Source organism: Leptinotarsa decemlineata, unplaced genomic scaffold (genome assembly GCF_025532065.1).
Source record: "Leptinotarsa decemlineata unplaced genomic scaffold, Ldec_3_MD MMD2_tig00002974_RagTag_RagTag, whole genome shotgun sequence".
Lineage (NCBI taxonomy): Eukaryota > Metazoa > Arthropoda > Insecta > Coleoptera > Chrysomelidae > Leptinotarsa > Leptinotarsa decemlineata.
Window position 1 is genome coordinate 9,167,050 of NW_027412578.1, and position 21,282 is coordinate 9,188,331.

A 21,282-nucleotide genomic window follows, 5' to 3' on the forward strand; every position below is an offset into this window, starting at 1 on the left:
TACATTGAATGTTTCAGGATTAAATCGACAACATTGACATAATTCACATCTTGAAACAGTTTCGACGAAGAAGTTGAGAAATGAAAATAATCAGCAAAAGAAGAACTCTGTATAGACTTGAATTTTGTCCGTTTCTGAAAACGGATGCAGGTTTTAGCCTCCAGAACATTAAGATAAGTATTGTATAATTTCTTAGCTCTGTTTTTGATAGCCAAAATCATTAAATACTACAAGTCTAAAGAAATGAACTATAAATGTTCAATCTCGTCTCAGATATACCTACACAATAGGTATATCTGAGACGAGAATGGACTGACACCTATCAGAAAACAACACTGGCTAATACCACGAACGGCGTTGGATTATATCCGACAGGCGTCAGTACAAGAATCTTCACAGAAAATTTCCTGCATATGCAATCGGCAATACAATTGAAAAAGTCGACCTTCAATTTTGGAATGGGCACACTTGCAGACCGGTTTCTGGCTCCTTAGCCACTCGTCAGTGCAAGATTGTGACCATCATTGACCTAAAGTCATTGACTTAATGAAAATTAGAGAAAATAAAGTGAGAGTGTGGGGCATCAAATTATTCGTAAGAAAATGATCTTTCACAAAAAACCGACGAACCACCCCCTTTCCATTTGAAATAATCAAGTAATTTGGAAAAATTCATATTTGGGACTGTGAAATAATTCTTAAAACGACTGTGAAGTCATAAGCCTCAAAGTCGTATTCAAATTCAAATTCAAATTTATTGCATCCATATCCTATTAACAAGAAATAGATCAGATTAGTCCAAGTTCACAAATTAAATTGTGTCTGATGAATGTATACAAATAAAATGACATACATAAATAATGGTTTAAAAAGCAAAATTACATTCTTGAATATTATGAAACATCGAGTCAAAAACCGAATTTGAATTGGGTATTTCAGTGATGCATACTTCACCGCCTGTGAAAATTCACACAAAGATAAAGCAAGATATGAAGAAATATGAGAAGGTCAGTACTGAAAGTCACTTACGACAAAAAAGTTCGAATTCACGGAGGGAGTAAAAGCATCCTTCGGCCAGTACTTTCTTTAATTTGCATTTGAAGATATTTGGACTTCTGTTCTCTTTCAATTCGAGGGGCAGAAGGTTGAATAGACGAATTCCAGTAGTCACTGGAGCTTTTTTTTGCATGGAGTGACAAATTTTCTTCGGTAGGATATTTCTTTTGTTTCTGGTGCCATACATGTGAATATCGCAATGCCTTCTAAAGCTGCTTAAGTTCTTGAAAATGTGAGTCAAAAGTTTTAATAAATAAATACAGGGCACTGTTAGAATTTTATAACTTTTGAAGGTGTCTCTGCATGATGTTCTATAAGATAAGCAGAAAATACGTCTAATAATACGTTTTTGCAACACAAACACTCTTTGTAGTTCTGACCTTCTCAGATAGTCTTACAGATGAAGTATCTGACACAGTAATGCAAGTATCATCTGCGTACATAAGCACCCTTCCTTGAGATATGTGAATGGGAAGGTCGTTAATGAAAATGAGGAAAATCAGAGGACCGAGTGCGCTTCCCTGGGGTGTCCCAATATCTGTTCCAAATTTCTCCGAGATGACATCATCAATCTTAACAATGAACTTTCTTCGTTCGAGGAAGGACACGATCCACTCATTGATTGGGCCGCGGACAACAGGGTTATTCAATCTATCAGATATGAAAGAGATATTGACCGAGTAGTTTTCCACTGTTACTTGATCAAGAATGAAGCGTTTTACACGATCCATGGCATTCTAGATAAAAAAATAAAAATTGGAATAAAAATGGTTTCATTTGTCAAATATTGACAAGTGAAGTATTGGTGGATTTAGAATGTCATTCTGGATCGAAATATATAGGATGTCCCATTTAAAAATCGAAAGTTGGGGTCATTTCGGTCAAACCGGAAGTACGGCAAAGTAAGTAAATATATCAAAAAATGTGAATTGAACACAATACACAACTCCCAAATTTCGTTTTTCTATCTCTAATAATAAAAAAGTTGTAGGGTTGAGCCACCGTAGAGAATCACCCGGTATACCAAATTTTAGCTTTTATTATGAAACAATCATAAAAAACTAAGAATACATGGTGATGCTCCATTTTTTTCTGGAAAAAAAGAATACTTCTATTTCTTGAGGTGGCGTTATTACCTCTGACTTCCCTTTTATTATTTTTGATACAATCCATTTATTTCACTGCAATAAAACCAGTATACTTCATTTGGTAATTGCAGAATACCGTTGTTTGTGACACAAACAGATAAACCCAGCAAATGTGTTGTTTTCAATTACGACATACCTACCTCATTCATACCCCCGTATATTTGTCACTGCAACCAGTCCTAGTAACATTCAACGTTTTATTATTCTTCAGCCTACGAGCTTTTCTCTTGTCCACCTACATGGGCATAATAATGTATGTTATAGGATTTGTTTCACATGGTTATACTTTTCTGCTTCGCAGCATTGATATATATGTTTTCGTTATTGGCACCTCACGAATCGCGGTGATTTGTTCACCTTGCATTTCACTTTTTTTATTTATAATTCATGAGATGCAGCCGCTTGAATGACTCTATTTTAAAGTTTTAAGAATACATTGTTCGATATGTCACAGCCAGGTTTAACTTTCAAATGAAAATTTGATCACACTGACTGAAGTTAAATAAGATTTAGAGCCATTATTTCCTTCAAACCGATGAATCGTTGAAAATAGAAGGCTAGGCCAACAAAATGGAGATTTATTGTAAAAGGTACGTCGTTTCTTTCCAACAGCGATGAAACTGCCAGCCATGAAATTAACATCTTGGTTTTTTTTGTTCAAGGACAAAACACAAGCACTACAGGAAAATCTTTAAGGCCCTCTAAGAGCGGTGTCTCTGTTGGAAAGTAGCGATTCACTTTGGATTTGAATCGCTGGAAATTAAATCAATTTGGAAATGGAAGAGTGCTCAAACAGTTCGAGGTGTACTGAGTTGAACCTGAAAACGATGATCAGTCATATTCCGTCGCGTATTTCTGATATGTACCGCTCTTGGCAGAATCAAATGTGCCAAGTCACTTGAACACTTCCCGTGAAAGTATCTATAGAAGAAAAAGAAATCTTCAACCTTTCTTCGATGTTCCAGACTATCAAGGTTGCGAGTGATATTCGCGTCTCCAATCAGAGGGATGGCTCTTTTCTGGATGGAATCCAGCTACTTCAAGGTATATTTACCCCTATATATAAAACAGGTAAGCGTGATGATATTGGAAACTATAGACCAATATCGTTTATCAATAATCTTGCTGAATTATTTGAACAGTCCTCAAAAAGTAGACTAACAGACAGACAGTTTGGTTTCGTTAGCAACTCCAATACATAGGACACAAAAGGTCAGAGTTGATGATAGCCTGAGTGAAGCAATGAAAGTTAAAACAGAAGTACCACAGGGAACAGTTTTCGGTCTCATACTATTTCTTGTTTACATCAATGGTATCTGTTCCATCAGCAATTTTGGAGGTCATTTCATATCATATGCGGACGATACAGCACTCATATTCACAGGTAGTAATTGGAAGGAGGCATTTGAAAAATCTTAAAGGGACTGAAAGATATCCAGATATGGCTTGATCACAACCTTCTGAGTCTGAATTTGAGAAAAACTAAATTTATTACATTCACCCTATTGCAGAACGTTCAACCTGGAAATTACATAATCCATATACATGACAGACACTGTACTAATACAACAAACTGCAATAGTGCTGTAATAGAAAGAACAAATGTGATTAAGTATCTGGTTGTTATTGTGGATCGACATATGACGATTTTCAGCAAACTCTTCATCATTCCCAATATTCATCAATTCTGTGAATTATTTAATTGAAATGTATGTATATATATATATATATATATATATATATATATATATATATATATATATATATATATATAGGTACAAGATAGTTAATGACATACGAGTATAATTGAATACCCTGAGTGGTAGATGGAAAGCTCAACACAGGTACTTTATGATATACTGTTTGGAACCTTTGGTGTAGTAATGAATACTACTGGAGTTTTTTCCAACACCAAATCGTTATTTTTACACCTCGACACGTGTTTCGATCACCAAGTGATCATCTTCAAGAGGAAGATAAAACAGTTTTATCTTCCTCTGGCGGGCGTGAGGGTTTTCACTAGCCCATATGTGGTCATTATGAAAATTAATAATCTTGTCCCGAGAAAAACTATATTCATCTGTGAATTCTATCGTTTTCAGAAAGTCACAATTTCTTCTAATCATTTCCAGCATCCAATTGCAAAATTGTAGACGGTTCGGAAAGTCTCGCGGTAACAGTGACTGTACTCGTTGCAGATGGTAAGGGTATAAGAGTTGTTCCTTTAAAATTCGAAATACCGTCATATGATCAACATTTAGCTGGAAAGCAATCTTTCTAGTACTAGTAGTAGGTTGTTCTTCAATCAAATTGAGCACTGCTTCTTCGAACTGTATTTAGTGTTCGTACTTCTCGATGGCGACCACAATCCTGCGTTCTTTTGTCGAATGAACCATATTCTCGTAATCGTTGATGAAGTCGAGCAAATATTCTATGTGAAGGATGCTGCCGTTGAGGATACATTTCAGCATATCTTCTAGAAGCTTCTAACCCATTCCCCTGCGACAGACCGTAAACGTAATACATATCAGCCATTTCCTCATTTGTGTATGCCATTTTAATAACAAGTGAATTATTAAAGTAACAAGTTAAGAACAAAACAACAACACACAATTAGTTTTAATTCAATTTCGAAAATTCACAAACTGACAGCGTCATACCAATTTAATTGTCACTATCGCTAATAGCGACCCACTAGATACATTAGTTTCGTATTTTCGCATTTATGACGATGTACCTCTGTAGTTGTTCCTAAAATAATTTTTTGTTGCGAACTAGCTTATTTTGGGCAAAAAACCCATGAGACATTTTTTGTTTAGAATGAAACAGGCTATCGGAAATAAATTTTTAAATGGTAAGCAAATAATAAGACAAAAAGTTACATTGGAAATAAATTTTAGGAGTTGCGTTTTCCACCCCTTACAACCATGGGGCAAACCAAATAAATTTCTGGCTAAGTATCTTTTTGGTAGTACAAAACGTCAGATAAATTTCAATATTGTAACTTTTTTAGTACTTGTGAAAAAAATTGTTATACAAATTTTATGTACCCCCTTTAAGGGGCTGTATCTTAACAAGGGATGATCCTATGAAATTTCTTTAAATGAAAGATCCTATCTTTTTTCACCTCCCTAAATGTTTTACACTCATTTAGTTACACCCTGTATAGATTGAAGCCCCGTCATCAAGTCACATCAATTTCTTGAAAACGACTCCAAAATCGGATCCGAAACGTCGAACACCAAACTCCAGACGCGGTAAATTCAAAGTATATGTCGATAGCACACTGAACACTGAGTCATGCGAAGCGAGGAGGGAGAATCGTTGGTCCGAAACACAGCGTTACGTAACCAAGCGGTTTACCCCCCCCCCCATAAGAAGTTATCACTTCAAAAGTAAATGTTTTGTCTAATTTAACCAGCATCATATCGTCTGCCGTTACCGAGATAGCAATAGTTTGCAATTAATTTTTTTCCACCCGGTACCTCTCATCAAAGTGTCTTGTGAACCAACTAATCAGCCCCTAAAACGCCGGCACGTGTACAAACGGAAACTTCTACATTAAATTCGGTCTCCCGAATATCCAGCTTAGGATCACGGAAGTTGGACTTCTATTTTCGAAACGTGGCGCCGTCTGTTCACTATCTTTAATTCACAAGTATCTACTTATTGCCACACAACGCCAACATCGGTGGCCATTCCTCGATTTCGACATACGAAATCGTCCTCTTGACATGACCGAACATCCATTCATGTATTGTTATTATTATAGTCCAGGAAAAGTTGATGTAATAGATAGAAGCGGAACAGAATTGCCACCTTTTTTACGTTATAGGTAAAATTTTTTGGAAGTACGCCCCTACGGAAGTGGGTCTTTAGTGTTCTACTTTTAGTCCAGGAATATTATCCAAATGAGAGCAAGAATCTCGGAATGAGAGATAGTCAGCTATAAAGTTGTATAAACCTTTATTTGGCACCATAAAACTTGTCTCAAAACTTACTTATTCCAAGGTCAAATGTCAAAAAATCGATTTGGTACATGTTAATTGTAAATATCTCGTTTCCTACAGGTTTTATGCTATTTGTAATCATTATAAATATTGTAGAGGATTAAATTCTCTACAACTTTTGTTTCAAATATTTATTTATATCTTGAACCATTTTAGAGAATGTGGGTAGAATAGGTATCGTTCGAGGTCAACCTGTAGTCCCGATTAAAATCGCGCCATATGAAATTTAAAAATTGTTGATAAACATATAATTCTAAATAACTATTACGTTACATTTGATAATTTTTTTCAATAATTCAATATCTAATCATTTAATAGCACCTTTATAACACCAGTTATTAAACGAAATACTAGTAGCAGTAGTAGTAGTAATAGTAGTAGTAATAGTAGTAGTAGTAGTAGTAGTAATAGTAATAATAATAGTAGTAGTAGTTTATTATTCACCAAATTATAAATTTATAAAAGTATACAATAGAAAAAATGGGCAATTAATATAGATATAAGGAAAGGTTTGTCAAAACGAGTCTTATTATTGAATTTTTATCAGAGGAAACATAGGTATTGATGATTCACTTAAGTTTTTGGAAAACTTGTCTGCGAAACATCAATATCGAAATTCTTTCCTTTGAAGATGGTCAAGATATAATGTATTTTGAGATACTCGAGCAAAACATTTCAGTGCTTATATTTCTAAATAGTATTAGCAATATCGATATTATTTTTTTCTAAAAAGTAGTAAATGATATTCTTAGTATACTACAAAAAAGACACATTGAATATAAAATTTAAAACTATAAAATATCTAAATGGTAAATAATGAAAACATATAAACCGTAAAAATTTAAATGTGTGAACGTATAATAATATAAATGTTACAATATAAAATACAAACTAGTTTTAAATTAAAAGTATTCAAAATGCTAGGTGGGGATGAAAAATATATATGAAAATTGAGACATTAATTCAATAGAATTTGTTCATAGTAATGTTATATTTTTATTTTTGAGCCATTTGATCTCTGAAATTTTAAATAACTTAAACAAATATTCTGTTTTTATATGATCCGGAGCAAGAATGAATAATTTGGGTCCAATGTAGGTAATTTTTTTTTTCCAATAGCTCTGTTCATTTTCGGTATATCTTGGTTACTTGCTTTGAGTCGGGTTTCATATCCATGTTGATGATTTTTGAACTTATTTCTGTTATGAAATATCAATAATTATTTAAAATGACTCATCAGATCATAATATTGGAATATTTGTGCCGATGGAAAACGTATAGATAATTTTGAGAAATCGTTTCTGTAGTACCATAAGCGGTTGTACAGTTGTACTACAGACCCCACCCCATCCTAGACTTCCATACATTAAGAGTGACTGAACTAACGAAAAATATATACTGCGCAAATCATTGATACTCAGTATATTTTTAAGTGTTCGAAAAACATACAAAAGAGCTCTGAGTCTTTTACAAAAATAGTGTATATGTATTTTCCAATTAAGATTATGGTCAATGTATTGTAACGAATTAAAGAATTAACTGTCTTAAACAAATTTATTTTAACAATACTTTACTATCACAACTAATTTATTTACACCACTCAGTAACTAACGCTTAATTTATCTTCACCGTTTGTTAACCGCTCGATTCGCTTTCTTGGTACAGACTACTCTTCGGGACGAAGAGCGACGTTTTTATATCGTCAACGAACGTTCCGGATCCCTCTGCGGATTTCGGGACCCATCCGGAGTTTTCGCGGTATTTCGCGATGCGTCATGCGTTTGCTGACTGGGACATCGGTCAGGGCCGGCTTCAGATTCATTACAGTATATACCGAGATTTTTTCAAAGTTATGTTCTTATTTCTGCTAGTTGAATGAATATTGATTCTTGTGCATTGGGAAAGTCATGACTGTTACTGCAAAATGAAATGTAAGATGTTTTATCAATATGTATACTTAGTAAACTATCATCAAGCTAATTTACTATAGTGTCAATATCATTTCTTGTATGAGATATAACATCTTCCCAGGTTGTTCTATCAATTATTAATAGTGTATCATCAGCATATGAGACCACTTTTCCAGAAATATCAATAGATAACATATCATTCGAATATAATATAAACAGGATTGGCCCTAAAACAGTGCCCTGAGGAACTCTGTATTTAATTTCTGATGGGTCGCTGAGTACACCATCTATTTTAACCATTTGTACTCTTACATTGAGGTAGTTTCTGATTATATCATATGCCAAACCTCTCATACCAAGATTATTTAATTTCGACAGTAATTTTTCATAACTAATGGTATTGAAGGCCTTGGCCAAATCGATAAATACTCCCAGACAGGGTCGTTTTTTATCTAAGTTAACTATGGCATCAGAGGTTGATCTTCCATTTTGAAACCCAAATAATAAGATGTATGTCTGTAAAAGTCATTAAATGTTTTTTGAGGATTTTTTCGAATATTTTTGCCAGATTGGATATTATGCTTATTGGACGGTGATTGCTTACTTTGTTTTTTACGCTCGACTTAAATACAGGTTTAACAAATGTTATTTTGAAGTTCGAGGGGCATACAAAATAATTAAGTACATCTCCACTGAGATCCGAAAACTTATAAATTCTTTTAGAACGTTAAAAATCATACGTGGGACAACTGACTTCAACTGACAAGCAAATCGTGCTTCACCTGATAGTCAAACTTCTTCCAATCTTCATCGTCGTCTTGTAGAAACTGGTTCTATACGAAAAGAATCATCTGAAGGAAGGCCCCAAAGTGTAAGAACAATGATATTGAGGAAGCGGTGCTACAGGAAATCGAAGAACATCTTGAAACAAGTTGGTACGGGAAAGACTGCTAGACAATTCAATATTTGCCATCAAATTGTGTGAAGAATTTCAGTGTAGAATCCGCAATTCTAATTTTTCAAGAAATGCCATTCAGAATTTCCATAACAATCATTTATGGACGGAAGAAAATCCCTTAACATAACAGAAATCCATTTCTAACTCCATGGGTAGGAATTATTGGTAACCCCTTTATTGGACCATTCTTCTTGGTTGGACGACATGACGGTCCGTCCTACCTCAACTTCCTATCAACATCAACTGCCGCTGCTGTTCGAAAACTTTCCCTTGGCAATATCGGTTGGGATCATCGGGATCCTCGGAATAAGAACTTCCCCACCTTCGAATTTTCCTTTGAGTATCATCGCATAAATCACATTGTTCATCAATTTACTTACCAAACGTGTAACGTTGCAAAGTTTTGATAGGTTTATGTTTCGAAGCATGATTACTAGGGAGCCAATCTTCAGGCGTACATTGTGCGGTGGAAAGCCAGGCACATCCAAGGAGTTTCTGAATTATGTAGTTTAGGTCATCTACATCTTTATTCTTAGCCGCTAAAATTGCTCGCTCACTCAACTATTCATTATTTTTGTAGTTTGTAGTAGATCTTTCAATGTATGGTTAAGTGCTTCTAATGCATGTTTGTGCACCACAGTGCATTCGTCCCATATGATGATTTTCGATGCAGATAAAATTTTGGCCATTGCCTTCATTAACCATTGACAAAATTACGTTTAGCTGTCATTTACCTTTTTTTGTTATTATGTCAGATGCGTTTTTGCTATACCACGTTTTATAGTGACTTTTTGATGACTTTACGGAAACGCGGTCGAACGGGATAAAAAGTATCCTATGTCCCTCTCCTTGTTCTAAGCTACCTCTCTACCAATTTTCAGCCCAATCGGTTTATCCGTTCTTGAGTTATAAATAGTGTAACTAACGCCACTCTTATATATATATATATATATATATATATATATATATATATATATATATATATATATATATATATAATGTGGTCTATGGATGATGGTACCAGCACATTTTAGTGTAGTGGTTCGCAATTATTTGCAATCTGTTTACCCATATCGTTGGATTGGCCGCGGTGGACTTTAAGAATGGCCTCCAAGGTCTCCAGACCTCAATAACTCAAATGTGTGGGATTCCTTAACGAGAGCTTAATTCCATTAGATGGAGAGTAGAAGCTCTCTGTAGTTTTATTTATTCGTTGTATGGCAGATGAAGAATTCAATATAGAAATTTGTTGGAAAGGTATACAATTTTCACTAAAACTATCCCAGAATTCCAAATGGCTCACAATTTTTCTGTATATATGCAATATACTGTTTGCACTGTGCTTGATAACATACTGTTTTTTTTGTTCTTACGGTTGGATGGAAGAGCAATCAATCTCTGTGATGATTTATCTTACGCAGATATGGAATCCTGCAATTTGATTGGTTGTAATTGTATGGAACCAAAAATAAAAGTAATTATCATAATTATTATAGATTTGACAGATGTGAGGTCATTGATGAAACTATTCGAACGAGAAAATGAGTGGATATTTTCATAAAAATTGAAATAATATCACGCTAATATGTCTCTATTCTTAATTTCCATCAATAGGGGTCGTACTTTTCCAACAATTTCAAACTTGGTATCAAAACTCCCAAACTATAAAATCAATTTACATAACGTACTTATTCCTATTAAGGTAAAAGATCTCCGAGCAGAGATATCAACGAATCTTCACGATAATTTTGATTGAATCATGTTTCAGGCGCAGCATTCGCCAAATACAGAAACATGGCCCACTTATGAATTTTAATTCCAAAGGTCAATAAGTCGAAACAAAAAACTGACGGAGGCATTCGACCGATAAAAGTTCGAAGAACGCCTGCATTGTTCGAAGAGTATGCCTTCGAGCTGCGTTTAGTACTGTTTTATTGGAGGAGTTAATACTCTGTCAATTGTTTTCTCACGATTCGGTATGTGAGAAATATAGGAAAGGACCGATTGCTAACTTGTAGTACGTTATGGTCGATTAGATATGGAGACCTATGAAGAAAAACTAAATGCCAAGTTCAAAGTGAAATAAAAACTGAGTGAAATCGGAATTTAACAAAAAGAAGTTTGAAAAAATTGTTTCCTATCAACCATTTCGTAATGAGAGCTTTGAAACGGGAAAATCTATTTTAACGACTGTAGAAATTCTCGCGGAATGGGTATTGAATACTGGAATCATTTTCTAAAGCTGATGTTCTAGGCTATCAAGGTTACACGTGATGTTCGCGTCTCCAATCAGGGGGATGGCCCTTTTCTGGATGGAATCCAGCCTTCAAGATATGTTTGGGGGCGGAGCTCCATACATGAGGACAATACTCCAAAGAAGGTCTGCCCTGAGCTTTATAAAGCATCAAAAGTTACTGAGGTGTGTACAGTTTTCTGGTTCGGAAAAGTGAACCAAGCTTTCGAGAAGCAGCCTTTGCAATTCCAGAGACATGATTGTGCACAGACATATTGGTGTCCATTTCAACCCCCAACAAACTTATCGAAGCACAAAGCGGACTTGTCTGACCTGATATTATTGTTGTAAATCATGCCCGAAAGAAAATAACGCCGGCCGCCACTGGTAACCATAAACCAAACGTGACGTAGCTAAGAGCGCGGGAAGGCCCAATGTTCCCTGCCGCTCGAGAAGCAGCGAGGGTCACGCTACCGATGTCGATGGAACTTCGGCGAAAATTCTACGATTTTCGATTACGATATTTAAGCGCTGGCAGCAGGCATATCGAGACAGTCAAGTACACAGTCAAGTGGACGTTACAGTGCGGTACACGAAGTTCTAGTAAGGCGATAGATATTCAAATAATAGTTGGAAGTTTTAGTTGAAGTGTTTGTTGTATTGAAGTGAAATAAAGTGCAGTTTGATTATTCAGTGGAGTCAATAATTGATCAACCCGCACGGGAAAAACGTAACATTTGGTGTCGGAAGTGGAATAATTGACAGAAAATTTTCTGTTATATGGTGAAAACAATGAGTGTCGATTACGGCAGACTCAAGAAGATGTTCGAGGCTTTGCAAGCGAGCCTGGCAGAGAATGAAAAACGCAGAAGAGAGGAAGCTGAACCCAGAAGAGGGGAAGAACGATTATGCCAAAACAAAAATCGTGAATTACTACTAGATATTCTGGAAAAACAAGAAACAGAGAGGATTATCGTAAATTATTGGTGAATATTCAGAAAAAACAAGTTATTTGAAGTTTTGAAATCTTCCCAAGTGAGTAAAGAGGAGGTACAGGAATTGATTCAGGAAGAATTTCAAAAAGTATTTCAGGAAACAAAGGAGGGATTGGCACAAATAGTCGATGAGAAGTTTGATGACGTAGAAAGGAAATTTGAAAAGAAGCTTCAAGGAGTGGAAAAAAATTTGTAGAGGTTTTCCGGAAACTTCGGAAAGGAAAGAGTCACGGAAGCGCAAATAGCCTCTCAAGAAGACCATGGCTGACATCCGGATGCAAATTTTGCCAACGCCAGGAAGACCCAGCTACCAAAAAAAGAACTTCACACCAGACGTGATAAGGTAGCGGGCAGAGACTCCTTTATGGACAGCTCTGATAGGGAGATAAGCTCCCCTACCTCCCGCAGCTTCGGGTTCCCTCTGACCCGGAGGGTAGCAACCTGTAAGGGTCCCTTGTCCAGGGATACTGACAGACAATTTGAGGAATCACCTGACCATGGTGTGGTACGGTCGTTAAGAGCCTCTGAGGGTGACACTACCTTCCTGACGAGACAAGACATCATCGTAGCGCAGAAGGAGAATACCGTCTTGAAAACTGTGCGAAAATGGATTACCAAAAGAGTGAGGCCGAAATGGCAAGAGATTTCCAAGCACCGCCAGCAGGAAAATGGTTTCTGGTTCCAATAGGACTCAATGAGCATTCGAGATGACCTACTCACTCGGAAATGGGAAAGCCCGGATGGGTCAATTGCCGTCGAGACGTGAAAGAGTGGTGTAAGTGCTGTGACCTGTGCTCTTCGAAAAATGGTCCGAAGACAAGGCAGAAAGCAAAGTTGAAGCAGTATCTCAGTGGGTGCCTTTTCGAGAAAATCGCAGTTGACATTTTGGGACCACTTCCTATGACCACATCCGGTAACATGTACCTTATGGTTGTGATGGGCGGAAGTAGTAGCCTTACCCAACCAAGAGGCTAAAACGGTGGCAGAAGTCCTGTTCCAGAACGTAATTGCCAGACACGGAGTACCCCAAGAACTTCACTCGGATCAGGGCCGCAACTTCGAATCGGATTTATGGAAGGAAATGATGACTATTTTAGGAATAAAGAAGACAAGAACAATTGCTCTTCACCTAAAATCCGATGGAATGGTCGAGAGGCATAATCGCACCATCAATAACTACCTCTCGATGTTTGTCTCCGAAAATCAAAGAGACTGAGATAAATTGGTTCCTCTTTTTCTGTTAGCATACAGGAGTCCCCAACATGACACAGGTTATACACCATCCATGTTGTTAACTGGTGAGGAACTGAAGCTTCCGATAGATATATTGTATGGCAGTCCTTTCGATGATACTCAAGAGGTACCTCTTTCAGAGTATGTAAATAACCTGTAATATGTAAATAACCACGAATTTGTCAGGACCAAATTACAGCTTTTCAGCGACAGGATGAAGATAAGATTTGACAAAAAGTCGCTGGCAAGGACCTTACTTGGTAACCAAAAAAATAAACGATCTGGTGTACAGAATCCAATTGTCACCCAGAAGTAAGCCCATAGTTGTCCACATAGAGAGGCTGAGTCCTTACATGGATCGTGATGTCACTGGAATGTTGTTCCTTAGGGAAGGGAGTAGTGTTGTAAATCATGCCCGAACAAACTAACGCCGTCCGCCACTGGTAACCATAAACCAAACGTGACGTAGCTAAGAGCACGTGAATGCCAAATGTCCCCTGCCGCTCGAGAAGCAGCGAGAGTCATGCAACCGATGTTGATGGAACTTCGGCAAAAATTCTACGATGTTCGATTACAATATTTAAGCGCTGGCAGCGGGCATATCGAGACAGTCAAGTACACAGTCAAGTGGACGTTACAGTGCGGTACACGAAGTTCTAGTAAGGCGATGGATATTCAAATAGAAGTTGGAAGTTTTAGTTGAAGTGTTTGTTGTATTGAAGAAAAATAAAGTTAAGCAGCGAGAGTCATGCTACCGATGTTGATGGAACTTCGGCAAAAATTCTACGATGTTCGATTACGATATTTAACCGCTGGCAGCAGGCATATCGAGACAGTTAGGCGATAGACTGAAGTTTTAGTTGAAGTGTTTGTTGTATTCAAGTGAAGTAAAGTTAAGTTTGATTATTCAGTGTTACTGATCAACCTACGGGGAAATACGTAACATTATTATATCCGGCTCGGAGACATTCATCTTCTTGGAGAAAACCGATGCCTGGGTTTTTGTGGCATTGAATTGAACCTGGTTACTTTCACCCCAATTCGTAATCACTTCTAAATCCTCAAGATATGCAACCTCTTGCTGCTGGTGAAGATGTGCATCCGTAGCCGATGTCAGGGGGACTTTTTCTTCCAGTTTGTGTCTGAAAGTTACTTCTTTGCATGGTCTACACATCTATGTATGGAGTTACTTCCTTCGAAATTGATTGCTTCCTTCCTTTCTTTGGAAGGTTCCCACATTTTTTGAATCAAGATGGAGTAGTAGAAAGCCAAAAACCTTCTCTCCCAAAAATTAATCACTCCTAAAAATATAACCCTTTCAATTTAATCACTTCAATATCAAATAGGTACCCATTTCGCAAAAATGTTTGGAAATTCGCAAATACAAAGTGGAGGTGTAAAAGAATGAACTAATTTTTCTGTAAAGGATACATTTTTCAAGTTCTATTCATAGTATGCATTTTTAGAGAATAACTCAAATACTTAGTCAATTCTGCGTATATTCCTTCAGTCAACAAACAGATTCAAAGTGATCGAATATTTTTCTGAAAAATATACAACTTCACAGATGAAATAAATTCAAAAACACATTGAAATGAACATAAAAATATTGGGAATAAAAGCATATGTGTCATCCGAATGAATGGCATCATCATTCTATTAGTGCTAACCATGAATTAGTGGGTTTCACGCTCCTTTTGAGTTTCATTATATCATTTCTATTATTTTCTTATTTTAGCATACTTCTGGGTAAACCTAACAGGTGCTTGCAAGAATAATTCAGAACTTTTATAGACATGCAATAACACTGTAATGATTTCCAATAACTTTTGGTTTTTGTTATTTCTAACGAATCGAATTGATGAACGTCAAAAAACCTTTGAAAAATAATCTGACGAAAGTGATTTTATATGTTGTTTCGAGTGTTTTATCCCTTTTGATGTCATGTGTTTTTGTAGCTCCATATCCCAATAAATATTTATTCTACTGTGTCGTAGTGTAAACTTATCTATAGAGAAATTTGATCTCTATACATTGATGCTGTTCATTTCTTCCAAATCTTAATTTTTTGCCTCTTTTCAGCTTATTTCTATGTGATGTCAAGCGATTTTCGCCCATTTTTTCTCCACGAATTCAAATTGAACCAAAACGCTGCCGAAACAGCCCAAACAGTTAATCAGGCATTTGGAAATGATAGTGTTGATGAACATCTGCAATGTATCCCAAAGTAGTCAACCTACAGTAATCCAGGACGAGGATTTGAGGACCCTGCTGGAGACTGACCCATCAGAAACAGTGCGGAGGAACTGGACGTCTGCCCCTATGCGGTTTTTGATGGTTTGAAACGTATTGGAAAGGTCAGTAAGCTCGACGACTCGAACGATCGACATAAGTTGGCACGTGTCGAAGTCTGTTCTTCTTCACTCTTGCACAACCAAAACGATCCTTTTATTGATGGGAGCGTCATGTGTGGATCCTATTCAACAACATGAGACGCTCACTGCAGTGGTTGGACATCGATGGCTGCATCACCCACTATACTCTTCAGACCTTTCGCCTACCGACTACCATATATTGAAGCACATAACTTTCACACCAGTAGTACCTTCGCCAATCAAGGACAGGTAAAAACGGTCCTCGTCGGCTTCATGGAATCTCGAGCACTCAATTTTCATGCTGACTTGTGTTACGTTGGCAAAAGTTCTTTGATTCGAATGTAAATCAAATAAGTATTCACAGTTTAAAGTACACTGATAAAAATGGACAAAACTTTTGAGACAACCTAATACAATAAAGACTATTTTACTTGAAAATATTGGCCATTTTTGTAATAGACCAGCCTGTGATTGTAATTTTGTATTTTTACTTTATAAGACAGCGATAATTTTGAGTTATTGCATTAAAAAAAATGGTATGTATATTTGAAAGATTCATTAATTATAGACTAAAATTTCATGTACTTTATTTAAATATAACTCTTGAAACACCTTGTCAACTTTTACAAAAATAATATAATATTACCATATTATTACATCAAATTATACTGTTTCCTTATAGTAAAGAGTGATAAATGCACATTATGAATGCAAAACGCTAACCGGGTGCTCAAACAAATTTTTTTGATTTCGTTATGACTTTCCACGGCTGGTATAGGTTGGTTTTTAATATTTTACCAGGTCTATTTCATCAGTTCGGACTTCCATTGTCTAATATAATATAAATTGATTTGAAATCTCTGAAAAAAAAATTTAAACGATTAACCGAAAATATCAATTTTATTAAAACAAAAGACTGAAATTACAAAGAAATAACATACAAGCAACAACCAAAAAAAATAAAAAATTGAAATATTATTAAAAGCTAAAAATTAAAAAATTAAAAAAATTATTAACAAAAAATAAAAAATTAAAATTCAAAGATTCCAAATCAAGATTCGTCACGACGTTTCGATTGTTAGTATCCACAATCGTCTTCGGGTGATAACTGGACTTATTCCTCCGAGATCTGACTATTTATAGGTCATTCGAGTGCTTTCACCTATCCCTCTTCCCTCTCTCCGCTTCATTGGTTTTAGCGGGAAATGACCGTTTGGCGGGAATTGGTCCTTTTCGCTTGATTAGCGGTTTCCATATGTTACGTTGGACAACATATACGCGGCTTCCTTGAATTTTTTCCTAAACCAGTGTTCCTCCATGCGGATTATTTCAGCTTGAGCCCACTTGATGTTATGTTGGTGAGTCCAAACATGCTCTGCTATTCCAGATTTGCTGATTTCTCCTTGCTGTGTGTGTTTTGTGCTCAGCAATGCGGACTTTCAATGGTCTCTTAGTTTCATCGATGTATGATTCTCCGCACTCGCAGGGTATCCGGTTAATGCAATTCTTGGAATCGCAGTCCGCGTTTGGTGGCCTGGTTATTGTGAGGCTGCTACGGATAGTGTTCGCAGATCTGAAACAGATCCATATGTTATACTTGGACCCAATCCTTCTTATCCTTTCCGATAATCCTCTGATGTAGGGAAGTACAAGTACTGGTTGGGGCGGCTTCTCTTCCTTGTGAGGCTCTTGCTGTCTTCGAGCTAAAGCCTGTACTACCATCACTCTGGATTTCTGGTTCAGATACTGTCCTGTGTGAGTGGGTTTTCGATATACAGATGTTTCCCATTTAGTGTCGGTCCTCTTCACCAATACGTCTAAGAAAGGCAATTCGTTGTGTACTTTCTTCTCCATTGTAAAAGTGATAGAAGGTCTTACGTTGTTGATGTACTACAGGAAAGTGTCTAGTTCTGCATTCCCATGGTTCCATATTATGTATCTCATACGTCTACGTATTTCGGGGCTTCTTGTGGGCTTCTTCAATAGCCACAGTTTCAAACCACTCCATATATTTATATATATATATATATATATATATATATATATATATATATATATATATATATATATATATATATATTATATATATATATATATATATTGAACCGTGAAAGTGGCGATTCCATTGGCAGTCCCTCATCTTGTGTAAAGAATTCGTCCTTCAGTTCCACAAGGAGGAACACTGGTTCAGGAGAAAATTCAAGGAAGCCGCGTATATGTTGTCCAACAACTCATTTAATCAAGCTAGCGTAGAGATACGTAACATATGGAAACCTCTAATCAAGCGAAAAACGACCAACTCTCACCAAACGGTCATTTCCTGCTAAAACCAATGAAACGGGAAGAGGGGATAGGTGAAAGCACTCGAATGACCTATAAATAGTCAGATCCACGATTGTGGATACTAACAATCGAAACGTCATTTGGACGTAACTTGGTTTGGAATCTTTCAGCTTTCAGCTTTTATTAATATTTCAACTTTTTATTTTTTTGGTTGTTGCTTGTATGTTATTTCTTTGTAATGTCAGTCTTTTGTTTTATTAAAATTGTTATTTTCAGTTATTTTTTTTTCAGAGATTTCAAATCAATTTATATTATATTACACAATGGAAGTCCGAACTGATGAAATACATCACGAAACATTGTCAACCACCTTCAAACAAACGTTTACCAGGTCTACCTTATTTTGTGTAGCAAACAGGTCGCAAAACAAAAATACTTATTACGACATTTCGAGTCTTTTCAGTACCTGCAGCATTCTGCCCTAATTTTCTAAAATATTCCTGAAAAATATTTCCCGTCAAGTAACAGCCTTTCTTGAAGAAAATCGAATACTCCCGTTCAGTCCTCGAGTTCCGCAAAAAACACGGAACACAGACTGTCCTCTGGAAAGTAATCGACGATCTAGCGAGATTCAGAGATCAATCAGAAGTCACCATTTTAGTACTGCTTGATCAGGGTAAATCTTTCGATTTAGTTAATTTCGATTTACTCTTCAGCAAGCTCAAGTTCATAGGAGTCGATGATATTTCTCTTAAATGGATGACCAGCTATCTCACAGGCTGATCACAGATCTCAAACTGGATGATTACTCATGGTCATCCCTAAAAGAAACAATCTCAGGGGTACCGCAGGGAAGTATTTTAGGACCCTTGACGTTTTCAGTGATATTTTTGATTAACTCACTTTCTTATCACATTGTCAAGTACATCTATACGCAGATGATATACAGTTATATTTGTCTTCTCATAACACTGATACAGAGTGTTGCGTGGCCAATATAAATACAGATTTCCACAAAGCATTCTTATACTCAGAGAATCATGGACTGAAAATCAATTCAAAAAACACTTTGGCCTTATGCATAGGATCTCAAAGACAAATAGTAGAAACTCAGTGTAACTTTAGGCTCACTCTCAATAACGCAGACATTGACTGGGTAGACAGTGCTAAAACTCTTGGCATAACCATAGATAGCTCTTTGTCTTCCGATGAACATGTGACAAACATTTTCAAAGTATCATTCTTCAAATTCAAATCACTATATAAATTCAAGTATCAGTTATCAGAAGAAATTAAACTCAGGTCAGTTGAAACTTTTATTTACCCCCATAACGAGTATTGTTGTTCAGTGTATTACAATTTTTTGCCGCAATATAACAACGTATATAAAATACTTGCATGCGATTGGTATACTGCATACCATATGGTGAACATGTCACACTATTTTTGTTGAAAATGAAGGAGTTGAATGTGAGGTACAGAGTCCATTATTTTATAAAAATTTGCTTCAAACTAAAACACCTAGTTATTTATATAGTTTATTAAGCAGACATTCTGGCATACATATTGTCAATTTGAGAATTAACTCATCAACATACCTAAGCAACGTACTTCCAAATTTCAAGGATGTTTTTCTTAAATAGCCCCTTCTTATCTGAATGAAATTTTACCCCTAACATTCATTAATTTAAGAGAGAAATGAAATCACAGATGCTTACTGCTCAGTGCTAATTTAAAATTCAATGTATGGTAGTGTAACGAAATTGTTAAATTGAGCAGAGTAATGTTAAGAATATTAAGAGTTATTAGCAACTATATGATCTACTAATTTTTTTCTCTTCTCTATCATTGTTATGATAGTAAAGAAGTATTTTTATAATTATTTTCTTACACTCACTGTATAATTTTTGGAAGGGGTGAAAGATAGCCTTTGGCTAACTCTTTTCCTTTTATGTATAAATGTATTTTTTATGTATAATTAACGATATTATTATTACTTTTTTTAACAGACCCCGTTCAATATTTCAATTTTCAATTAGTTTATTGGTTAGGTTTTTATATAAAGCATTAATTAGGCATTAATCAGGGAAAGCTATTGTATAGCGAATCACGTATTGTGGTTTTATAAACTGTCCAGCAAGAATCTCAAAATGAAGTCTTACTCGAATAAGTTATGGATTTTCATCAAATATTTATCAGCGAACACCACCGACTGTCTTAAACCTTTTTTAGAATCTCTGTTAAGCGTACAAAATTACGGGGTATACGCCTGTGAAGAGATTTCCCACGTGCAGCCTTGATTTGAATCGCCCGGTATAATCATTACTATTATGTTCGTTTTATTCTAGAAAAGCAATGTGTTTGTTATGCAATGTGAGTCACTTGCAGAGAGATCAAAACTGCCGACAATCACACCCACACGTTTTGCCTAAGGAAAATGTTAACTCTAACGTTTCTGAAGAATGAACTCATGTCGCACGTGGAACTGATCGGGGAGGCATTTCATAGAATGTTTCAATTGCTCGAGCCATGAGCCATGTGAATATGTTACCTCCGGGTGTCAAGAAATTCTTCAAAAGCTACACATTGAAATAATCACTTCGGAATTTAAATTGTTACAAAACTTTTAAAAATTATATAAGTGCGTATCGAAAGTAGTTAAAAATCTTTGGTAAAAACAAGCTTTTATCTGAATCTTCCAAACAGAAGAAATTGAATTTCAAATTAAATCGAACTCATCAATGTATTAGGTACCCAATTCACATAATAATAGCGTTTATTGCCCAACAGTTTCCCATTTACAGAGCAAAACTAACATACTTGAAGGATAATACTATTTGATATAAGATCAATACTATTTGATATAAAAAACAGATGACTCATAGGTACGCACGAGACTTATTTTTAATTTCACAAATACTGCAACAAAAAATATGGATGTTAGTAGAGAGCTTGTTCGCATTACGACACATCAGATTGATTGGTGATTTCAACATTAAGTTGGTTTGTGCCCTTTTGCATAAAAAAGTATTGATGTGCCTAGAAGATATTCTTGGAACAAAGATATCAATTTCTGATAATA

The 21,282-nt window shown here is 35.9% G+C and overlaps 1 long non-coding RNA gene across 1 annotated transcript in view; it reads left to right on the top strand.

The window, feature by feature from the left end:
• Positions 1–16,733, top strand: part of LOC141483103 (uncharacterized) — a 43,784-nt gene extending 27,051 nt beyond the window's left edge. Inside the window, exons 2-3 of the long non-coding RNA XR_012465910.1 lie at positions 18–3,247; positions 15,625–16,733. This is a non-coding gene — a long non-coding RNA (uncharacterized lncRNA). The remainder of the gene's footprint in view (positions 1–17; positions 3,248–15,624) is intronic.
• The last annotated feature ends 4,549 nt before the right edge of the window (positions 16,734–21,282 follow it).